This window comes from Pleurodeles waltl, chromosome 1_2, assembly GCF_031143425.1.
Source record: "Pleurodeles waltl isolate 20211129_DDA chromosome 1_2, aPleWal1.hap1.20221129, whole genome shotgun sequence".
NCBI classification, from domain to species: Eukaryota; Metazoa; Chordata; class Amphibia; order Caudata; family Salamandridae; genus Pleurodeles; species Pleurodeles waltl.
Genome location: NC_090437.1, coordinates 821,869,734 through 821,891,058, shown reverse-complemented (window position 1 = coordinate 821,891,058; position 21,325 = coordinate 821,869,734).

Sequence of the window (21,325 nt, the reverse complement as noted above, 5' to 3'; positions counted from 1 at the left end):
GCGCCCCCCCAAGGGGGGCATTGACCTGTTGCCCATTTCTACACCCCCTGGGGGCAGATGGGCCTATTTTCTTAGGCCCACCTGCCCCCAAGGGGGGCAGAAGCCACTTAGGCACCAGGGATAGTGTTGTGTGTGTTTTTTTTTTTTTTTGTTGCTTTTTTTTTTTAGGGCTGTCCCCTTTGGCAAGGGTCGCTCTCCATGGGGACACACTACTAAAGGTATTTTCTGGCTTCCTTGGGGTAGACAGGTCTATTTTATTAGTAGGCCCATCTGCCCCATGGCAGAATCCACTTAGGCACCAATTTCTAAATGTTTGATGGTGGGGTGTTTGTCAACTGAAGAAGTCTTTGCATTTGTGATAAAAAATGTTTTCCTCCTTTTTGTTCTAGTTCAAAGCTTTTGCTTTATTTGCTGTGGCTCCTTGCGGTTTTGGCGGTGGTTGACCTGCAGTTTGCACAGTTGCATGTTTTAGGTAAGTAAAAACAATTTACTCCAAAGGAGTATTGTTGCCATGCATGAATGACATGTTTGTAGGGGGTGTACTAAATGCAGGATTGTGTGTGAAATTGTCCTTAGGTTTGTGCACAATGATATTTGTTTTGTCTTATTTCTAATTTGCCTTTCTTTATTTATTTTTAGTGGGATATCATTGGTGATTGCTGTGTAGTTGCTGGTGAATCAAGCTTTTTCAGGCAAGTGAGCGGTATAGTTTTTGAGTTTATAACTCTTACTAACAAAGCTACACTTTGCCACTTGTCTTACACAGTGCTGGTTGTTGGTGGTGAATTTGTCCAGTTAATTTTAGCAGGAGATATCATGACTAGCCGCAGGATGACCGCTCAGTAGGTGGTTGGTATGCTTTTTGAGTCACAGTCTGATCATGACTATGAGACAGACTCTGCATCTGAGGCAGAGGAGGAAGTCAGAGATTCTGGCAGTGATGTTTCTCTTGGAGGGGAATCTTCTGATGATGAAGCCACACACAGTGCAGATGAAGGGCCTGTTGTAGAGGAGGACATTGATGTGCCAATAGTGCAGCAACCTGGGGCTGAAAGGTTTCCCGTTATAAGACCTGATGTCTGGGTTGCCCCAAACATGCAGCAGCCAGAGTTGCCTGCCTTTACTGGTCTCCCGGGGTGTAACGCCAATACAGAGAACTTTATGCCTATCAATTTCTTTGAGTTATTCATGAATGATGTGTTTTTGGAAGAGATTGTTGAGCAGACTAATTTGTATGCGGAGCAGCATTTGAGGGACAACGCTGCTAGACTTAGGCCACACTCTAGAGCTGCCCAGTGGAATCCCACTAATTTGGAGGAGTTAAAAAAGTTTTTGGGTTTGACTTTTTTGATGGGGTTGATAAGGAAGCCGTCACTGGCTTCTTATTGGTCTACTAGTCCCTTGATGGCAACAGCTATATTTCCAGCGACCATGAGTCGTAATCGGTATTTGCTTCTTCTTAGGATGCTGCATTTTGTTGACAATGCATTAGCCTTGCCACGAGATCACCCAGATTCTGACCGTCTTTTTAATATTAGGCCTGTCCTTGATCATTTTGTAGATCGGTTTTCGGAGGTCTATGTTCCAGGCAAAGAGTTAAGTGTGGACGAGTCTTTGGTCCTCTTCAAGGGTCGTTTGGTTTTTAGGCAGCACATTCCTAGCAAAAGGGCACGATATGGAATTAAATTGTATATGCTGTCTGAAAGTAGGACAGGATATGTGTATAGTTTCCGTGTGTACACTGGTAGGGATTCCAATATTGACCCCCCTGGTTGTCCTCCCACTTTTGGAGTTACTGAGAAAATTGTGTGGGATCTTGGTAGACGACTGTTCAACAAAGGTCACCATTTGTATGTAGATAACTTCTACACTGGTGTGCAATTGTTCAAGGAATTGTTTAGAGTGGACACAGTTGCTTGTGGCACAATACGTTCTAACCGGAAAGGCTATCCAAGGGAGCTTGTCTGTAAAAAACTTGAGAGAGGACAGTGCTGTGCCTTGCCGAACGAGGAGCTGCTAGCTTTGAAATTTTCAGATAAGAGGGATGTCTACATGCTAAGTACCATCCATGATGAGAGTACTTCCCCTGTGACTGTTTGGGGCCAGGTTGCTGAAGTGCGCAAACCTGTGTGCATTTTAGATTATAATAAGCACATGGGAGGTGTAGATAGAGTTGACCAGAGGTTGGAACCTTATACTGCTATTCGTAAGTCTTACGTTTGGTATAAGAAGTTAGCACTTCACCTCTTCCACTTAGCAACCTTCAATGCTTTTATTGTGTTTAGGGATAGGTCTCCAGAGTCAAAGATGACATTTGTGAAATTTCAGGAGTCAGTGATAGAGAGCCTTATTGTGGTGGAACAGGCCAGAGTTCCTAGAGAAGCAGTGGTGGAGGATGTGGCTAGATTGAAAGATCGCCACTTTGCTGAGCACATTCCTCCCACACCCAAAAAAGACTTTCCAGCTAAGAAATGTAGAGTGTGTTTTCGAAGAGGTATCCGGAGGGAGTCTCGAATGTACTGCCCGGATTGTCCTTCAAAGCCTGGGCTGTGTGTCGGTGCTTGTTTTAAGAATTACCACACCCAGAAGAATTTCTGGGAACAACCATGAGTGTAAACTCATGTCTGTTTTGTATTTTCATGTGTTTAGTTTCATGGTTAGCATTTCTGTCATGTTCTTAGTTAGAGCTTTTGTGTTTGTAGTTTTGTAATTCTTTCTACTTAGTTAGGGGTTCCTCTGTTAAAAATTTTTTTTAAAAAATGATGCCATTGTGGGTGGAGTGGGGCTTGGCTGAGAGTGTACATATTGACTTGCTGTTGGCTACTGCAACACACTGCCAGCCAAACACCAGTCCACACACTCCCATCATCTGGTGTGATTGTTGTATCAGGTACGTGGGCGTATGTAAGTGATGGGCCCTTGAGTGGCGCTGTCTGTCGATGTGAGTGTTGTAATGTGCTGGGCCCGTGGCTGGCGGTGTGAATGGCCTTGTGTGTGTCATGTATGAAAGTTGTGTGAATGGACTGTAAAGCGGTTGGTGCCTTGTCGCGGCTTTACAGCTCACGAGCTGTGAGTCATTGGTTCAGTTTTTTGCCTTTCAGTTACTAATAGTACATTTCATTTTTGTGAAAGCTCTTGTTAGTAAAATTTGATCCACTGAACCATCACTCACCCTCGTGCCAAATCCAACCAGTATGTGTGGTAAAAATGACAAAACCTGCTCTGCTATAATCAGGCGTCGCAGCACACCTGTGACACGCTAGGTGCCTCAGGTGGGACCCCGATGATGAAGCATGCCACCAACTTGGTTGGTGGGTGACGGGTCTTTTTCGCATAACCTAACTGTGTTTCTTTTCAAAATTTTAGTGTTTGGCACATCACGGACGTATGTGGGCACATCAAAACAATATATTACAAAACTACCTGTGTTTGGGGGGGAGAGGGCACCTATGTTTTTGGTCCTGTGTGCGGCCTTCATCTAGGGAAACCTACCAAACCCAGACATTTTATAAAACTAGACACCCCAAGGAGTCCAGGGAGGTGTGGCTTGCGTGGATCCCGCAACATTTTCTTACCCAGACTCCTCTGTAAACCTCAATGTGCTTAAAAAAAGCATATTTTCCTGACTTTTCTTCGTAGGATCACCACTCCAGCACAACATTCCTACTCCCCAGTGTTCCCCTCAGCCTCCCAAGTAAAATGACACCTCACTTATGTGGGTCCCCAAAGCAGAGTCAGTCTAAAGATGTATAAAAGAATATGTCCTTATAAAGTTGCTGTGCTATCCCCTCTATCTCTACAAGTTTTGGGCCTTATTCTGTTGCAGGCACCTGGCCCACCCACACAAGTGAGGTATCATTTTTATCGGGAGACTTGGGGGAACGCTGGGTGGAAGGAAATTTGTGGCTCCACTCAGATTCCAGAACTTTCTGTCACCGAAATGTGTGGAGAATGTGTTTTTTTAGACAGAATTTGAGGTTTGCAAAGGATTCTGGGTAACATAACCTGGTCCGAGCCACACAAGTCACCCCATCTTGGATTCCCCTAGGTCTCTAGTTTGCAGAAATGCACAGGTTTGGTAGGTTACCCTAGGTGCCGGCTGAGCTAGAGGCCAAAATCTACAGGTAGGCACTGTTTTCAATGAAAAAATGTGATGTGTCCACGTTGCGCTTTGGGGCGTTTCCTGTCGCGGGCGCTAGGCCTACCCACACAAGTGAGGTATCATTTTTATCGGGAGACGTGGGGGAACGCTGGGTGGAAGGAAATTCGTGGCTCCTCTCAGATTCCAGAACTTTCTGCCACAGAAATGTGAGGAACATGTGTTTTTTTAGCCACATTTTGAGGTTTGCAAAGGATTCTGGGTAACAGAACCTGGTCCGAGCCACACAAGTCACCCCATCTTGGATTCCCCTAGGTCTCTAGTTTTCAGAAATGCACAGGTTTGGTAGGTTTCCCTAGGTGGCGTCTGAGCTACAGGCCAAAATCTACAGGTAGGCACTTCGCAAAAAACACCTCTGTTTTCCTTTACCAATTTGGCTGTGTCCACGTTGCGCTTTGGGGCGTTTCCTGTCGCGGGCGCTAGGCCTACCCACACAAGTGAGGTATCATTTTTATCGGGAGACGTGGGGGAACGCTGGGTGGAAGGAAATTTGTGGCTCCACTCAGATTCCAGAACTTTCTGTCACCGAAATGTGTGGAAAATGTGTTTTTTTAGTCAAAATTTGAGGTTTGCAAAGGATTCTGGGTAACAGAACATGGTCAGAGCCCCGCAAGTCACCCCAGCTTGGATTCCCCTAGGTCTCTAGTTTTTAAAAATGCACAGGTTGGTAGGTTTCCCTAGGTGCCGGCTGAGCTAGAGGCCAAAATCTACAGGTAGGAACTGTTTTCAATGAAAAAATGTGATGTGTCCACGTTGCGTATTGGGGTGTCTGCTGTCGCGGGCGCTAGGCCTACCCACACAAGTGAGGTATCATTTTTATCGGGAGACGTGGAGGAATGCTGGGTGGAAGGAAATTTGTGGCTCCACTCAGATTCCAGAACTTTCTGTCACCGAAATGTGTGGAAAATGCATTTTTTTAGACAGAATTTGAGGTTTGCAAAGGATTCTGGGTAACAGAACCTGGTCCGAGCCACACAAGTCACCCCATCTTGGATTCCCCTAGGTCTCTAGTTTTCAGAAATGCACAGGTTTGGTAGGTTTCCCTATGTGGCGGCTGAGCTACAAGCCAAAATCTACAGGTAGGCACTTTGCAAAAAACACCTCTGTTTTCCTTCACAAATTTGGATGTGTCCATGTTGCGCTTTGGGGCGTTTCCTGTCGCGGGCGCTAGGCCTACCCACACAAGTGAGGTATCATTTTTATCGGGGGTACGTGGGGGAACGCTGGGTGGAAGGAAATTTGTGGCTCCTCTCAGATTCCAGAACTTTCTGCTACAGAAATGTGAGGAACATGTGTTTTTTTAGCCAAATTTTGAGGTTTTCAAAGGATTCTGGGTAACAGAACCTGGTCCGAGCCACACAAGTCACCCCATATTGGATTCCCCTAGGTCTCTAGTTTTCAGAAATGCACAGGTTTGGTAGGTTTCCCTAGGTGGCGGCTGAGCTACAGGCCAAAATCTACAGGTAGGCACTTTGCAAAAAACACCTCTGTTTTCCTTCAAAAATGTGGCTGTGTCTACGTTGCGCTTTGGGGCGTTTCCTGTCGCGTGCGCTAGGCCTACCCACACAAGTGAGGTATCATTTTTATCGGGAGACGTGGGGGAACGCTGGGTGGAAGGAAATTTGTGGCTCCTCTCAGATTCCAGAACTTTCTGCCACAGAAATGTGAGGAACATGTGTTTTTTTAGCCAGATTTTGAGGTTTGCAATGGATTCTGGGTAACAGAACCTGGTCCGAGCTACACAAGTCACCCCATCTTGGATTCCCCTAGGTCTCTAGTTTTCAGAAATGCACAGGTTTGGTAGGTTTCCCTAGGTGGCGGCTGAGCTACAGGCCAAAATCTACAGGTAGGCACTTTGCAAAAGACACCTCTGTTTTCCTTCAAAAATGTGGCTGTGTCTACGTTGCGCTTTGGGGCGTTTCCTGTTGCGGGCGCTAGGCCTACCCACACAAGTGAGGTATCATTTTTATCGGGAGACGTGGGGGAACGCTGGGTGGAAGGAAATTCGTGGCTCCTCTCAGATTCCAGAACTTTCTGCCACAGAAATGTGAGGAACATGTGTTTTTTTAGCCAAATTTTGAGTTTTGCAAAGGATTCTGGGTAACAGAACCTGGTCCGAGCCACACAAGTCCCCCCATCTTGTATTCCCCTAGGTCTCTAGTTTTCAGAAATGCACAGGTTTGGTACGTTTCCCTAGGTGGCGGCTGAGCTACAAGCCAAAATCTACAGGTAGGCACTTTGCAAAAAACACCTCTGTTTTCCTTCACAAATTTGCATATGTCCATGTTGCGCTTTGGGGCGTTTCCTGTCACGGGCACTAGGCCTACCCACACAAGTGAGGTATCATTTTTATCGGGAGACGTGCAGGAACGCTGGGTGGAAGGAAATTCGTGGCTCCTCTCAGATTCCAGAACTTTCTGCCACAGAAATGTGAGGAACATGTGTTTTTTTAGCCAAATTTTGAGTTTTGCAAAGGATTCTGGGTAACAGAACCTGGTCCGAGCCACACAAGTCACCCCATCTTGGATTCCTCTAGGTCTCTAGTTTTCAGAAATGCACAGGTTTGGTAGGTTTCCCTAGGTGGCGGCTGAGCTACAAGCCAAAATCTACAGGTAGGCACTTTGCAAAAAACACCTCTGTTTTCCTTCACAAATTTGGATGTGTCCACGTTGCGCTTTGGGGCATTTCCTGTCGCGGGCGCTAGGCCTACCCACACAAGTGAGGTATAATTTTTATCGGGAGACGTGGGGAAACGCTGGGTGGAAGGAAATTTGTGGCTCCTCTCAGATTCCAGAACTTTCTGCCACAGAAATGTTAGGAACATGTGTTTTTTTAACCAAATTTTGAGGTTTGCAAAGGATTCTGGGTAACAGAACCTGGTCCGAGCCACACAAGTCACCCCATCTTAGATTCCCCTAGGTCTCTAGCTTTCAGAAATGCACAGGTTTGGTAGGTTTCCCTAGGTGGCGGCTGAGCTACAGGCCAAAATCTACAGGTAGGCACTTTGCAAAAAACACCTCTGTTTTCCTTCACAAATTTGGCTGTGTCCACGTTGCGCTTTGGGGCGTTTCCTGTTGCGGGCGCTAGGCCTACCAACACAAGTGAGGTATCATTTTTATCGGGAGACGTGGGGGAACGCTGGGTGGAAGGAAATTTGTGGCTCCTCTCAGATTCCAGAACTTTCTGCCACAGAAATGTGAGGAACATGTGTTTTTTTAGCCAAATTATGAGCTTTGCAATGGATTCTGGGTAACAGAACCTGGTTCGAGCCACACAAGTCACCCCATCTTGGATTCCCCTAGGTCTCTAGTTTTCAGAAATGCACAGGTTTGGTAGGTTTCCCTAGGTGGCGGCTGAGCTACAAGCCACAATCTACAGGTAGGCACTTTGCAAAAAACACCTCTGTTTTCCTTCACAAATTTGGAAGTATCCACGTTGCGCTTTGGGGCGTTTTCTGTCGCGGCGCTAGGCCTACCCACACAAGTGAGGTATCATTTTTATCGGGAGACGTGGGGGAACGCTGGGTGGAAGGAAATTCGTGGTTCCTCTCAGATTCCAGAACTTTCTGCCACAGAAATGTGAGGAACATGTGTTTTTTTAGCCAAATTTTGAGTTTTGCAAAGGATTCTGGGTAACAGAACCTGGTCCCAGCCACACAAGTCACCCCATCTTGGATTCCCCTAGGTCTCTAGTTTTCAGAAATGCACAGGTTTGGTAGGTTTCCCTAGGTGGCGGCTGAGATACAAGCCAAAATCTACAGGTAGGCACTTTGCAAAAAACACCTCTGTTTTCCTTCACAAATTTGGATGTGTCCACGTTGCGCTTTGGGGCGTTTCCTGTCACGGGTGCTAGGCCTACCCACACAAGTGAGGTATAATTTTTATCGGGAGACGTGGGGGAACGCTGGGTGGAAGGAAATTTGTGGCTCCTCTCAGATTCCAGAACTTTCTGCCACAGAAATGTTAGGAACATGTGTTTTTTTAGCCAAATTTTGAGGTTTGCAAAGGATTCTGGGTAACAGAACCTGGTCCGAGCCACACAAGTCACCCCATCTTGGATTCCCCTAGGTCTTTAGTTTTCAGAAATGCACAGGTTTGGTAGGTTTCCCTAGGTGGCGGCTGAGCTACAGGCCAAAATCTACAGGTAGGCACTTTGCAAAAAACACCTCTGTTTTCCTTCACAAATTTGGCTGTGTCCACGTTGCGCTTTGGGGCGTTTCCTGTTGCGGGCGCTAGGCCTACCCACACAAGTGAGGTATCATTTTTATCGGGAGACGTGGGGGAACGCTGGGTGGAAGGAAATTTGTGGCTCCTCTCAGATTCCAGAAATTTCTGCCACAGAAATGTGAGGAACACGTGTTTTTTTAGCCAAATGTTGAGTTTTGCAAAGGATTCTGGGTAACAGAACCTGGTCCGAGCCACACAAGTCACCCATCTTGGATTCCCCTAGGTCTCTAGTTTTCAGAAATGCACAGGTTTGGTAGGTTTCCCTAGGTGGCGGCTGAGCTACAAGCCAAAATCTACAGGTAGGCACTTTGCAAAAAACACCTCTGTTTTCCTTCACAAATTTGGAAGTATCCACGTTGCGCTTTGGGGCGTTTTCTGTCGCGGCGCTAGGCCTACCCACACAAGTGAGGTATCATTTTTATCGGGAGACGTGGGGGAACGCTGGGTGGAAGGAAATTCGTGGTTCCTCTCAGATTCCAGAACTTTCTGCCACAGAAATGTGAGGAACATGTGTTTTTTTAGCCAAATTTTGAGTTTTGCAAAGGATTCTGGGTAACAGAACCTGGTCCGAGCCACACAAGTCACCCCATCTTGGATTCCCCTAGGTCTCTAGTTTTCAGAAATGCACAGGTTTGGTAGGTTTCCCTAGGTGGCGGCTGAGCTACAAACCAAAATCTACAGGTAGGCACTTTGCAAAAAACACCTCTGTTTTCCTTCACAAATTTGGATGTGTCCACGTTGCGCTTTGGGGTGTTTCCTGTCGCGGGCACTAGGCCTACCCACACAAGTGAGGTATCATTTTTATCGGGAGACGTGGGGGAACGCTGGGTGGAAGGAAATGTGTGGCTCCTCTCAGATTCAAGAACTTTCTGCCACAGAAATGATAGGAACATGTGTTTTTTTAGCCAAATTTTGAGGTTTGCAAAGGATTCTGGGTAACAGAACCTTGTTCGAGCCACACAAGTCACCCCATCTTGGATTCCCCTAGGTCTCTAGTTTTCAGAAATGCACAGGTTTGGTAGGTTTCCCTAGGTGGCGGCTGAGCTACAGGCCAAAATCTACAGGTAGGCACTTTGCAAAAAACACCTCTGTTTTCCTTCACAAATTTGGCTGTGTCCACGTTGCGCTTTGGGGCGTTTCCTGTCGCGGGCGCTAGGCCTACCCTCACAAGTGAGGTATCATTTTTATCGGGAGACGTCGGGGAACGCTGGGTGGAAGGAAATTTGTGGCTCCTCTCAGATTCCAGAACTTTCTGCCACAGAAATGTGAGGAACATGTGTTTTTTTAGCCAAATTTTGAGTTTTGCAAAGGATTCTGGGTAACAGAACCTGGTCCCAGCCACACAAGTCACCCCATCTTGGATTCCCCTAGGTCTCTAGTTTTCAGTAATGCAAAGGTTTGGTAGGTTTCCCTAGGTGGCGGATGAGCTACAGGCCAAAATCTACAGGTAGGCACTTTGCTAAAAACACCTCTGTTTTCCATCACAAATTTGGATATGTCCACGTTGCGCTTTGGGGCGTTTCCTGACGCGGGCGCTAGGCCTACCCACACAAGTGAGGTATCATTTTTATCGGGAGACGTGGGGGAACGCTGGGTGGAAGGAAATTCGTGGCTCCTCTCAGATTCCAGAACTTTCTGCCACAGAAATGTGAGGAACATGTGTTTTTTTAGCCAAATTTTGAGATTTGCAAAGGATTCTGGGTAACAGAACCTGGTCCCAGCCACACAAGTCACCCCATCTTGGATTCCCCTAGGTCTCTAGTTTTCAGAAATGCACAGGTTTGGTAGGTTTCCCTAGGTGGCGGCTGAGCTACAAGCCAAAATCTACAGGTAGGCACTTTGCAAAAAACACCTCTGTTTTCCTTCACAAATTTGGATGTGTCCACGTTGCGCTTTGGGGCATTTCCTGTCGCGGGCGCTAGGCCTACCCACACAAGTGAGGTATCATTTTTATCGGGAGACGTGGGGGAACGCTGGGTGGAAGGAAATTTGTGGCTCCTCTCAGATTCCAGAACTTTCTGCCACAGAAATGTTAGGAACATGTGTTTTTTTAACCAAATTTTGAGGTTTGCAAAGGATTCTGGGTAACAGAACCTGGTCCGAGCCACACAAGTCACCCCATCTTGGATTCCCCTAGGTCTCTAGTTTTCAGAAATGCACAGGTTTGGTAGGTTTCCCTAGGTGGCGGCTGATCTACAGGCCAAAATCTACAGGTAGGCACTTTGCTAAAAACACCTCTGTTTTCCATCACAAATTTGGCTGTGTCCACGTTGCGCTTTGGGGCGTTTCCTGTCGCGGGCGCTAGGCCTACCCACACAAGTGAGGTATCATTTTTATCGGGAGACGTGGGGGAACGCTGGGTGGAAGATAATTCGTGGTTCCTCTCAGATTCCAGAACTTTCTGCCACAGAAATGTGAGGAACATGTGTTTTTTTAGCCAAATTTTGAGTTTTGCAAAGGATTCTGGGTAACAGAACCTGGTCCGAGCCACACAAGTCACCCCATCTTGGATTCCCCTAGGTCTCTAGTTTTCAGAAATGCACAGGTTTGGTAGGTTTCCCTAGGTGGCGTCTGAGCTACAAACCAAAATCTACAGGTAGGCACTTTGCAAAAAACACCTCTGTTTTCCTTCACAAATTTGGATGTGTCCACGTTGCGCTTTGGGGTGTTTCCTGTCGCGGGCACTAGGCCTACCCACAGAAGTGAGGTATCATTTTTATCGGGAGACGTGGGGGAACGCTGGGTGGAAGGAAATGTGTGGCTCCTCTCAGATTCAAGAACTTTCTGCCACAGAAATGATAGGAACATGTGTTTTTTTAGCCAAATTTTGAGGTTTGCAAAGATTTCTGGGTAACAGAACCTTGTTCGAGCCACACAAGTCACCCCATCTTGGATTCCCCTAGGTCTCTAGTTTTCAGAAATGCACAGGTTTGGTAGGTTTCCCTAGGTGGCGGCTGAGCTACAGGCCAAAATCTACAGGTAGGCACTTTGCAAAAAACACCTCTGTTTTCCTTCACAAATTTGGCTGTGTCCACGTTGCGCTTTGGGGCGTTTCCTGTCGCGGGCGCTAGGCCTACCCTCACAAGTGAGGTATCATTTTTATCGGGAGACGTCGGGGAACGCTGGGTGGAAGGAAATTTGTGGCTCCTCTCAGATTCCAGAACTTTCTGCCACAGAAATGTGAGGAACATGTGTTTTTTTAGCCAAATTTTGAGTTTTGCAAAGGATTCTGGGTAACAGAACCTGGCCCGAGCCACACAAGTCACCCCATCTTGGATTCCCCTAGGTCTTTAGTTTTCAGAAATGCACAGGTTTGGTAGGTTTCCCTAGGTGGCGGCTGAGCTAGAGGCCAAAATCTACAGGTAGGCACTTTGCAAAAAACACCTCTGTTTTCCTTCACAAATTTGGATATATCCAAGTTGCGCTTTGGGGCGTTTCCTGTCGCGGGCGCTAGGCCTACCCACACAAGTGAGGTATCATTTTTATCGGGAGACGTGGGGGAACGCTGGGTGAAAGGAAATTTGTGGCTCCTCTCAGATTCCAGAACTTTCTGCCACAGAAATGTTAGGAACATGTGTTTTTTTAACCAAATTTTGAGGTTTGCAAAGGATTCTGGGTAACAGAACCTGGTCCGAGCCACACAAGTCACCCCATCTTGGATTCCCCTAGGTCTTTAGTTTTCAGAAATGCACAGGTTTGGTAGGTTTCCCTAGGTGGCGGCTGAGCTACAAGCCAAAATCTACAGGTAGGCACTTTGCAAAAAACACCTCTGTTTTCCTTCACAAATTTGGATGTGTCCACGTTGCGCTTTGGGGCATTTCCTGTCTTGGGCGCTAGGCCTACCCACACAAGTGAGGTATCATTTTTATCGGGAGACGTGGGGGAACGCTGGGTGGAAGGAAATTTGTGGCTCCTCTCAGATTCCAGAACTTTCTGCCACAGAAATGTTAGGAACATGTGTTTTTTTAACCAAATTTTGAGGTTTGCAAAGGATTCTGGGTAACAGAACCTGGTCCGAGCCACACAAGTCACCCCATCTTGGATTCCCCTAGGTCTCTAGTTTTCAGTAATGCACAGGTTTGGTAGGTTTCCCTAGGTGGCGGATGAGCTACAGGCCAAAATCTACAGGTAGGCACTTTGCTAAAAACACCTCTGTTTTCCATCACAAATTTGGATATGTCCACGTTGCGCTTTGGGGCGTTTCCTGACGCGGGCGCTAGGCCTACCCACACAAGTGAGGTATCATTTTTATCGGGAGACGTGGGGGAACGCTGGGTGGAAGGAAATTCGTGGCTCCTCTCAGATTCCAGAACTTTCTGCCACAGAAATGTGAGGAACATGTGTTTTTTTAGCCAAATTTTGAGATTTGCAAAGGATTCTGGGTAACAGAACCTGGTCCCAGCCACACAAGTCACCCCATCTTGGATTCCCCTAGGTCTCTAGTTTTCAGAAATGCACAGGTTTGGTAGGTTTCCCTAGGTGGCGGCTGAGCTACAAGCCAAAATCTACAGGTAGGCACTTTGCAAAAAACACCTCTGTTTTCCTTCACAAATTTGGATGTGTCCACGTTGCGCTTTGGGGCATTTCCTGTCGCGGGCGCTAGGCCTACCCACACAAGTGAGGTATCATTTTTATCGGGAGACGTGGGGGAACGCTGGGTGGAAGGAAATTTGTGGCTCCTCTCAGATTCCAGAACTTTCTGCCACAGAAATGTTAGGAACATGTGTTTTTTTAACCAAATTTTGAGGTTTGCAAAGGATTCTGGGTAACAGAACCTGGTCCGAGCCACACAAGTCACCCCATCTTGGATTCCCCTAGGTCTCTAGTTTTCAGAAATGCACAGGTTTGGTAGGTTTCCCTAGGTGGCGGCTGAGCTACAGGCCAAAATCTACAGGTAGGCACTTTGCTAAAAACACCTCTGTTTTCCATCACAAATTTGGCTGTGTCCACGTTGCGCTTTGGGGCGTTTCCTGTCGCGGGCGCTAGGCCTACCCACACAAGTGAGGTATCATTTTTATCGGGAGACGTGGAGGAACGCTGGGTGGAAGGAAATTTGTGGCTCCTCTCAGATTCCAGAACTTTCTGCCACAGAAATGCGAGGAACATGTGTTTTTTTAGCCAAATTTTGAGGTTTGCAATGGATTCTGGGTAACAGAACCTGGTCCGAGCCACACAAGTCACCCCATATTGGATTCCCCTAGGTCTCTAGTTTTCAGAAATGCACAGGTTTGGTAGGTTTCCCTAGGTGGTGGCTGAGCTACAGGCCAAAACCTACAGGTAGGCACTTTGCAAAAATCACCTCTGTTTTCCTTCAAAAATTTGGCTGTGTCTACATTGCGCTTTGGGGCGTGTCCTGTCGCGGGCGCTAGGCCTACCCACACAAGTGAGGTATCATTTTTATCGGGAGACGTGGGGGAACGCTGGGTGGAAAGAAATTTGTGGCTCCTCTCAGATTCCAGAACTTTCTGCAACAGAAATATGAGGAACATGTGTTTTTTTAGCCAAATTTTGAGGTTTGCAAAGGATTCTGGGTAACAGAACCTGGTCCGAGCCACACAAGTCACCCCATCTTGGATTCCCCTAGGTCTTTAGTTTTCAGAAATGCACAGGTTTGGTAGGTTTCCCTAGGTGGCGGCTGAGCTAGAGGCCAAAATCTACAGGTAGGCTCTTTGCTAAAAACAGCTCTGTTTTCTGTGATGTGTCCACGTTGTGTTTTGGGGCATATCCTGTCGCGGGCGCTAAGCCTACCCACACAAGTGAGGTATCATTTTTATCGGGAGACTTGGGGGAACATAGAATAGCAAAAGAAGTGTTATTGCCCCTTGTCTTTCTCTACATTTTTTCCTTCCAAATGTAAGACAGTGTGTAAAAAAGACATCTATTTGAGAAATGCCCTGTAATTCACATGCTGGTATGGGCACCCCGGAATTCAGAGATGTGCAAATAACCACTGCTTCTCAACACCTTATCTTGTGCCCATTTTGGAAATACAAAGGTTTTCTTGATAGCTATTTTTTACTCTTTATATTTCAGCAAATGAATTGCTGTATACCCGGCATAGATTGAAAACCCACTGCAGGGTGCAGGTCATTTATTGGCTCTGGGTACCTAGAGTTCTTTATGAACCTATAAGCCCTATATATCCCCGCAACCAGAAGAGTCCAGCAGACGTAACGGTATATTGCTTTCGAAAATCTGACATTGCTGGAAAAAGTTACAGAGTAAAATGTAGAGAAAAATTGATGTTTTTTTCACCTCAATTTCAATATTTTTCTTTTTCAGTTGTTATTTTCTGTAGGAAACCCTTGTAGGATCTACACAAATTACCCCTTGCTGAATTCAGATTTTTGTCTACTTTTCATAAATGTTGCGGTTTCTGGGATCCAGCGTTGGTTTCATGCCCGTTTCTGTCACTGACTGGAAGGAGGCTGAAAGCACAAAAAATCGTAAAAATGGGGTATGTCCCAGTAAAATGCCAAAATTGTGTTGAAAAATTGGGTTTTCTGATTCAAGTCTGCCTGTTCCTGAGAGCTGGGAAGCTGGTGATTTTATCACCGCAAACCCTTTGTTGATGCCCTATTCAGGGAAAAAACCACAAGCCTTCTTCTGCAGCCCATTTTTCCAATTGTTTTGAAAAAAATGAAATTTTCACTGTTTTTTGGCTAATTTCTTGGCCTTCTTCTGGGGAACACACAAAGTCTGGGTACCTCTAGAATCCCTAGGATGTTGGAAAAAAAGGACGCAAATTTGGCGTGGGTAGCTTATGTGAACAAAAAGTTATGAGGGCCTAAGCGCGAACTGCTCCAAATAGCCAAAAAAAGGCTCGGCACAGGAGGGGGAAAAGGCCTGGCAGCGAAGGGGTTAAAAAACATATAACACATAAAACACAGGTGTTTAATATATACCCAATGGTTAGTAATATTATTTAAATAATAGTAAAAACAAATCCTTAACAACTTGCAAGAAAATGGAAAATACTACTTTAAGGGGCATATTTATACTCTGTTTGCGCCGAATTTGCGTAGTTTTTTTCAACGCAAATTCGACGCAAAACTAACTCCATATTTATACTTTGGCGTTAGACGCGTCTAGCGCCAAAGTTCATGGAGTTAGCGTCATTTTTTGGCGTGAACACCTTCCTTGCGTTAATGAGATGCAAGGTAGGCGTTCCCGTCTTAAAAAATGACTCCCAGGCATGTGCGTGGTATTTATACTCCCGGGCAAAATGACGACCGGGAGTGGGCGGGGCAAAAAACCCTGCATTTGCGCCTCTTTTTAACGCCTGGGTCAGGGCAGGCGTTAAGGGACCTGTGGGCTCAGAATGAGCCCAGAGGTGCCCTCCCCTGCCCCCAGGGACACCCCCTGCCACCCTTGCCCACCCCAGGAGGACACCCAAGGATGGAGGGACCCATCCCAGGGAAGAAAAGGTAAGTTGTGGTAAGTATTTTGTTTAAATTTTTTTTGTGGCATAGGGGGGCCTGATTTGTGCCCCCCTACATGCCACTATGCCCAATGACCATGTCCAGGGGACAGAAGTCCCCTGGGCATGGCCATTGGGCAAGGGGGCATGACTCCTGTCTTTGCTAAGACAGGAGTCATGTTAATGGCGTCTGGGCGCCCCAAAAATGGCGCAAATCGGGTTAAGATGATTTTTTTGCCTCAGCCTGACTTGCCCCATTTTTGGATGCCCAAACGCCATTTTTCCCTACGCCGGCGCTGCCTGGTGTACGTCGTTTTTTTTCACGCACACCAGGCAGCGCCGGTCGGCTAACGCCGGCTAACGCCATTCAATAAATACGGCGCCCGCATGGCGCTTCAGAATGGCGTTAGCCGGCGCTAATTTTTTTGCCGCAAAACTGCGTTAGTGCAGTTTTGCGTCAAAAAGTATAAATATGGCCCTAAGGGGCATATTTATACTCCGTTTGCGCCGAATTTGCGTCGTTTTTTTCGACGCAAATTCGATGCAAAACTAACTCCATATTTATACTTTGGCGTTAGACGCGTCTAGCGCCAAAGTTCATGGAGTTAGCGTCATTTTTTTGCGTGAACACCTTCCTTGCGTTAATGATATGCAAGGTAGGCGTTCCCGTCTTAAAAAATGACTCCCAGGCATGTGCGTGGTATTTATACGCCTGGGCAAAAATGACGCCCGGGAGTGGGCGGGGCAAAAAACCCGCATTTGCGCCTCTTTTTAACGCCTGGGTCAGGGCAGGCGTTAAGGGACCTGTGGGCTCAGAATGAGCCCAGAGGTGCCCTCCCCTGCCCCCAGGGACACCCCCTGCCACCCTTGCCCACCCCAGGAGGACACCCAAGGATGGAGGGACCCACCCCAGCGAAGAAAAGGTAAGTTGTGGTAAGAATTTTTTTTTAAAAAAAATTGGGGCATAGGGGGGCCTGATTTGTGCCCCCCTACATGCCACTATGCCCAATGACCATGCCCAGGGGACATAAGTCCCCTGGGCATGGCCATTGGGCAAGGGGGCATGACTCCTGTCTTTGCTAAGACAGGAGTCATGTTAATGGCGTCAGGGCACCCAAAAAAAATGGCGCAAATCGGGTTAAGACGATTTTTTTTCCTCAGCCTGACTTGCCCCATTTTTGGACGCCCAAACGCCATTTTTCCCTACGCCGGCGCTGCCTGGTGTACGTCGTTTTTTTTCACGCACACCAGGCAGCGCCGGTCGGCTAACGCCGGCTAACGCCATTCAATAAATACGGCGCCCGCATGGCGCTTCAGAATGGCGTTAGCCGGCGCTTATTTTTTTGGCGCAAAACTGCGTTAGCGCAGTTTTGCGTCAAAAAGTATAAATATGCCCCCAAATGTTTTAAAAACAGGCTCCCAGCTCTCCCCAGCCGGAGGAGAAAACTACTCCCAGATTCCCAAATCTGTGAGGAAATGCAGCGCAGCAGACAAAAATGCTGTGCTGTGTTGTGCAACAGGGAGAGAGCAGGTAAGTGTCATATTCACACAGATATGGCACTCTCCTCCCTTCTCCCTAGCGCCGGCGCTGATTTTAGCTGCCATGCACAATGCACACACCTTTGTACCATATTGCAAGCATGCCTGCGTGAGTCTAGCATAGGTTTTGCACTGTAAGGTTACCCTTCCAATACAAAATCTTGTGCTTAGACTCATTAAAAAAGTTTTCATACTTTGTGTACTGTGCAGCACACATGCAAAGTTGAAAAAGCAGGGAGAAATGAAAACATTTCTCCATTTAACACCTGCTTTCAAAAGGCTTCAACTTTTGGTGCAAAACCCTGTCTAATAATGTTAGTAGATAGTGTTTTGTGTCACTAAGCATTGGTGGTTGCATGGGAATGCCCATGTACCACCCATGTAATGCCCCTTTTACCCAAATTAATGCAATGTAGTGTTTTGCGCTGCTTTGCATTAGTTTTCAATTTCAATGTCAATTTGTGTTGGTTTGTCAATCCCCAAAATTGTTTTGTGTTGGGTTTGCACAGCTAAAAAAAACAAAAAGCCAATGCAAACCCTTTGATATACTTGGCCTGAAAATATTAATGCAAAATTGCCACCCATAGCAACTTCTAACCACCCACAATCATATTAAAAATAGAAGAAAAAACAACACAGGTAAACAATATTGGTACATGCTCTCCATCACACAACAAACTTATCCAGAAGTTCTTTAACTTTTGTATCCCTTAAAGAAATCCTTGAAAATCCAGTGGCATATGCAGGTGAGATTACAGACAAAGAAAAGAGTGATCCTTTCTCTTCTAAATTCCAAATGAAAAAGTGAACAAGGGAAGAAAAAAGCACTGGGAGGAACTTTCCAGACAGGAAGAGGAAGTTGGTGTTTCTGTGGCACTTTCTTCAGTTTAAAAACAGTACAAAAATTATAAAAATGTGTTTCATGATAAAAAGCTACCTGAACTGTCCGTTTGGATAGATTGGTTAGTAGGAAATCCAATTTAGAGTTGATTTTGCTGCTTCTTGAGTAGAAACAAATCTACTCAAGAAGTAGCTTCTGAACCCGACCGCTTCCGACAGTCTGTGTTAGAAAATGGCATTGGATGGCGTTCTAACGATTGGAAATCACTGTATGGGATGCCAAATTGTAGTCATGCTCACCAATTCGCTTTCTGGAGCTTCGTGTTTTCCTACTGTCATTGTATTACTTCAACAACAGCAAAATTCCACCTTGTTGCATTTGGTGAAATATGTTTGAAATTACATGTTTAAGAGTAACCCGAAGTGACCAAAATTCTGCCAATTCCTCGACCAGGATGACATTTCTGCCCACCCCTATTTGCAGTCCCCCCAACCCCCCCACCCCCCTACTTGGCGACGAGTGCAAGCTTTTGATGCTATTTCACAAAGTGTAGATCTCCCTTTATAGGTTGTTGTTGGAATTCATTGAAGAACAAAGTGTAGGGTTCTCTTGACCTTTGCATTGGCAGTCAGCATGGGTTGCAAGATATTGGTATGAATGGGCCAGTTTGTGGTCACCAAGAGTCCAAAACACCAGGATTTCTTATTTTCTTCAACTGATGCCACACCAAGGGTCTAGGACCTGGGAGATACCTCTTGGGGATCAGTAACTCACTCCAGCAGAAGCCAAGTCCATTTACAGGTCCAGTGCAGCAGGTGTAGTTAGGCAGTTGCGGGGAGGCCTCTGGATCTTGATGTTTCCCTGTGGTTCAGAACAGGAGGTCAGTCGACTGACTCTTAGAGCCACTTCAGCCTGGGATGAAGGGTACAGGTCTAATCTTCCTTCTCAGGTATCAGGGCAGGCAGCAGGGTAGTCCTCTGGCAGCAGGGCAGTCCTTTTTCTGTAGTATAATCAGGTCAAGGAGTGTACTCAAGAGTTGGTCAGGGGATCCTATGTTTATACTCTTGCCTCATTTGAAGTAGGGGAAGCTTCTGCAGTTCTTCCTCCACAGTAGTGTCTGGAACTTCCTGTCTCCCTGCCCTGGTCACAGGTTCTCTGGGGCACAATTACCTATTGTTAAACCCTTTATGAGTGTGCTGAAGTGCAAGTGTGATAGGTGAAGCTCCACCCATACCGCCTAAATGGCCCATCCTGCCACCACCCAGTCTCTCTAATTTGTGGCTATCTGTGAGGAATACACAAAAGTCAACTAACACTCACACCTAGTCATATGACTCAGGAGAAGTCTGTAGGCACCAAAACGTTGGACAAGAAAATTCAAAATTTCTAAAAGGGATGGTTACAGAATTGTGATTTGAAATCTGACTTTACTTTTGAAGAGGGATTTAAATGGCAAATCCTCAGATCAGACACCAAACCTGACATTTCTACCTGCTCCCACACAAATTTATCATTTAATAAATGTAATAAGATAACTCAATGTTGTCCTATTGGAGAGGTGAGTCTAAGCAATAGTGAAAACAATTTTAGGGGATTTTCACTACGAGGACATGTAAAACTTAAAACTACATGTCCACATTTTTTAACACAATACATCCGGCCCTATGGGCTGTTTAGGGCCTCCCGAGGGATGACTCATATATATTATAAAGAAAGATTTAGGCCTGGCAAAAGGTCGAAATAACAGTTTGGTACTACACACACAGGCTGCAAAGGCTGTCCAGCGATATGTTTTAAAAGGCTAACTAAGTGGCTGGCACAATCAGTGCTGCAAACAAGTAGTATTTGATTTATAGGTCATGGGTACCTGTGGTACCATTTTATGAAAGGATTCCCAGAGATAGGAATTCCTCAGATTTTTGCTTGCTTATAACTTTGCCCCTGTTTGGTGATTGTCCATGAAACTTTGTAGGCCTTTTGCTTTTTCTACATTGGCAGATGATGCAACATTTTTCAGTGATTCAGTAAGGTGATACAAAGCAAAAAGAAGGGGATTCAAACACATTTTTCCACCAATGCATTTTTCCTAGACTTTTTAGACAGAGGTTGCAGCAAAATAGCTGAACAGTTCTTTCATTAAATTTGGGAGGAATATAAATCATGGTCCTTGGAAGAATCTTTTTTGCTATTTTGCAACTGAAAATCCATTCAATGATTTAGTACTTAGAAGGCCCATATTTGTTTTCATTACCTAATACCAATTTATTAAAGTGGTACTAAGTAGGGAAAATGAACTATATTTTGCTGTCTATTTTTTAAAAAAATGTAATGGAATGTTGCAATACAACTTAGGAGCTACTGCACTACCTAACAAAAAATTTAAAAAACAAAATTGTAAAAAAAAATAATACTTTGGTCTAAACTGTATTTCACAAATATAGTGTACTATACTGTATTTACATTATTCTACATATTGAAATTCTTTAAAAACAAGGTTGTGAAATACCGTGGAACAACCTAGAAAGTAATGACTCAATCACAAAAAAATTAAAACAATTAAATATGTTAAATGGTTAAATAAAACACTACTACATTGTATTTAAGAAAATGTAAAGTGTAGTACAATGTGTTTATCTTTTTAGATATTTTTAAATTGTACACTTAGGCCCTTATTATGAGTTTAGCGGTTGGACGGCCTGACCGCCATGTTGGCGGTCTTTCAGACCACCCTATTATGAGTTATACAGACAGGACCGTTGGCTGCCAATCAAAAATGGCAGACCGGAAGTGGTGTGCAGGCCTCAAAATAGGCTGTCCAGTCTCCAGCACCGTCAATACTGCCACCAACCACTGACCATATTACAGTCAGTGGCAGACCCCAGTGGCAGTCAGCCAATGGCAGGCCAAACCACACTGGTCCGCGATCCCCAAAGTAAAACAAAACTGCACATTGGATGTATTTGAAAACAATACATCTGACACACATTGCCACACTGGACAAACCTGCAAAGGACACTGTAAAACACACTCCTTCACAGACCGCAATCCTTTGCATTTACACTAAAACAACCAGAAGCCAGAGTGACTTTTTCCACACAGTTCTGATACTAGGCAACACTTTTTTTTCACCATCCCATACA